A 3,560-nucleotide genomic window follows, 5' to 3' on the forward strand; every position below is an offset into this window, starting at 1 on the left:
AAAAAAAAAAAAAAAAAAAAAAAAAAAAAAAAAAAAATCATTCTCTTTTTTTCATCTCTGTTTTGGCAGTTATCATATTGCATTTCAATTCTGCTTACATACCTGTGTTTCTTATCAGACTGAAAATCCCTTAAGGTTAAGAATCTCAGTTAATTCCCATCTACAGCTTCAGGATCTAACAAAGTACTTGACACACAATAAGAACTCAATGAAGGGCTGGGGTTGTGACTCAGTGGTAGAACGCTTGCCTAGCATATGTGAGGCACTGGGTTTGATTCTCAGCACTACATATAAATAAAGATCCATTAACAACTAAAAATATATTCAAAAAAGAACTCAATAGATGTTTTTAGATAAGTAAAGTTTAAAAAAAGACATAGATTTTGTTGAAGAGCTAATTTCTTAATTTGGGGTTCAATTAGTTTTTTGCCTTCTAATATTGACTGTTAGATTAAATGTTATATTCTGCTTTATTCTCTTATAGAGTTTTTTCAGAAGTTTCTTAGGAGATATAATATAATTTTTAGTAAAAACTTACAAGCTGGGGAAATTTATATCTGATGAAGATTAACAATCCTTACACACGTAGAGACAGTTTAAGCCAGTACTACAAAACTCAGTTATGAAATATGTATTTGAATAGCCTGTGAAAATAAAATAAATTCTAAAATTAGAATAGAAATGAAAGAAAGAAAGAGAACCTTTTATACTAGATCAAATTCACCCAAAGGTGAACTATTGGCTTTTTGAAACATTTAAGGCAATGAATGCAATTATCTTTGACAGTTCTACTGGTCTTACTTTTTCTGATATGACTTAACTCCCCCAGCCACAAACACAAGACTTCCTTTTGACTTATAAGGAGAAAGTAAGTAGGATTTATAGGATTTGTATTAATTTTCTACACAATAGTGTCTGGATTATTTTAAGTCTTAAGAAAAATTCCATGAAGAAAATGATCATTGTTTGTGAGAACAGGGCACATTTTTAGATTCACCTTAATTAAAATTAGACAGTTGATCTCAATTCTTTAAATCCATGTTTGCTCATACCCTTTTCAAAGCTTCTACAAGTGTGTTAAAGTTTGTAAAAACTGTATTTTGGGCCATAACAAAAACAAAAACAACTGATGTAATTCTGCAATCTGTATATGGGGTAAAAATGGGAGCTCATAACCCACTTGAATCAAAGTGTGAAATATGATATATCAAGAACTATGTAATGTTTTGAACAGCCAACAATAAAAAATTAAAAAAAATATTTAAAAAAAAACAAATATATAAAGAGGAATCTACCTAGTATCAATACATTAAAATAGGGCACCTGTCCCTACGATGTTTTAAGAGTTTATTATTAAATGTGTAATATAAATTAATATACTGCAATAATGTTTTCTTAGAAAATATTAAAATATATTCCTTCTCAACTTCTGAGAACAGAATTAGCACTAGTATGTTAAAGTGGTTTTTTTCCTACAAATTTGAACTAACCTCCAGCGAGGGATAATAATTGGAAGATAAAAGGACAAAATTGGATTTGTGTGTGTTGTACATTGTTTTTTCTCTTTATATTTCATAAATTACCATAGGCAGCTTTAGCTACACAGGCTTGCTATGTGAAAACAATGGTTTTTAGACTATTTTGTTATGAATGTGTTTATCATCACAAAATATATGGTTATTTGGTTAACATTAATCTTGTTTCAGCAATACAATGTGAACACAATTTAGTAACAACCAAACTGTCATCACTAAGTCAGCAAAAATGTATGTAAATTTCTAAAACTTGCAGATGACTAATGGATTACACTATAGGAGAAAGAAAGTTGAGATGTTTATTTTCCTCTAGAGACACAACAAAAAATCTGAACTGATGCCAACTCCATGTACTAAACAATATGAATTTATACTGAAAATTTTCGTTCACCGCATTTTCTTTAGAAATATCCACAACTGAGAGCAGTATAACCCTCAAACATCTAAACCATTGTTGGAGACTCTATTTTATAAAACTACCTTGAACCTAGTATTCAAATATTTTCTGCAGTATTTCTCATTTTGTGTGAATTGGCTGCATAATTCTTATCCATGGGAAAAAATGGAATCAAGAATGCTCTAGAGAATCTAATTTATGTTTACTTTTGTTATATACTATTGCCTAACAAAGTATCTCTAATTTATTTGCCACTGGCATTCACTTTATTTTAACTCATAATTTTTGGGTCAAGTATTTGAGAACAGTTCATTTCAGTAGTTTGCCTCTAATCTATGTGACACAAGCCAGGTTAGCTAGGACTGGGGGGATCTACTTCTAAAAAACTTCTTCATTCATATTTCTGGCACTTTGAAAGTGCTCCTTGGTCTTTCTCTTTCCACATGGTGTCTTATCTTCTAGGGTCTCTCCCTGGAGCTTGGGCTATAAGTAGCATTATAGTTTCAGAGCAAACCATGAAACTGGGATAGAAGTTGCTAGTTTCTCTCAATGTGATCTCCAAAATCTCAGAACATCAATTATGCCATACTTTACTGGTAAAGCATATTTCCAAAGCCAACCCAGAATAAAATGTGAGGGGGAGATTAAGTCCGCATTTAGATGATGTGAGTAGCAAAAAGATCTAGGACCAATTTTAATATGCCACATTGTTATTTCAATTATTAAGTGCTAGGATTTGGGAAACCAAAACTTGATAGTATGCTTAATGACAATTTGAATTGGACTACTGTACTTTTTGGGAAGTTCTAATTTTAGTTATAGTTTGAGGATATCTGAAACTAAATGTTGCTTGACAAACTTTAGATGCAGAAAGAAAACAACTTCTAGAAGTTTTTATTACCTCATGGAATTCTGAAAGTTCCCCATAGAGATGTCCAATAGCCCCAGTTATCTTTCTCTATTTCTTTTTTATATCTATAGTTTTATAAACTCTCATCGTTCTGTCTGCAGATCTCCCACTGAGGCTGAGGATCTCTCTGAGATTTATAGCACTCTTAATGTCACCTTACAATTGAGGTATATGAGCACCTCACAAAATGATTCCCCATTGTGAATATATGGTGTTAATAAATTTGCAGAAAAGTTAAACTCACTTATAATTAACTAGTCATATGCTCATTGAAACCATGAAGATCTTGAATGAAAACATGAGAAGTTTTCTATCTTTCTGTCAATAAAGTTATCTCTAAATTATATTACCAACTAAAAACTGAAAAGTTTTTAGAGGGAAGATGGCGGTGAGGGGAGTGCATTGCCCCCGTGTGCTGCTTCACTGTGTGGGAGTATGACAAGTCAGGACGGCTAAAGGCTATCTTGTTAGGAATTTCCAGCAATAGTGGGGTGCTCCGAAACCTGGAGGAAGGATTTCCATCGCAGGAGGATCGGCTACGGGGACTCAAACGCGAGAGGTTTGTCGCACGGAGGGTAACACTGCTTATTCAGCAAATCGCGCCGCGGCTAGAGTCTGCAGCGCGCGCTGGGAAACGAGGAGATAGCGACGCAGGGATACAGCGCTGCAGTTTCTGCCAGACGTGCAAGCACCGTACTCAGGGCTGAATTCTGGGTTC

Source organism: Marmota marmota, unplaced genomic scaffold, assembly GCF_001458135.2.
Source record: "Marmota marmota marmota unplaced genomic scaffold, marMar, whole genome shotgun sequence".
NCBI lineage: Eukaryota > Metazoa > Chordata > Mammalia > Rodentia > Sciuridae > Marmota > Marmota marmota.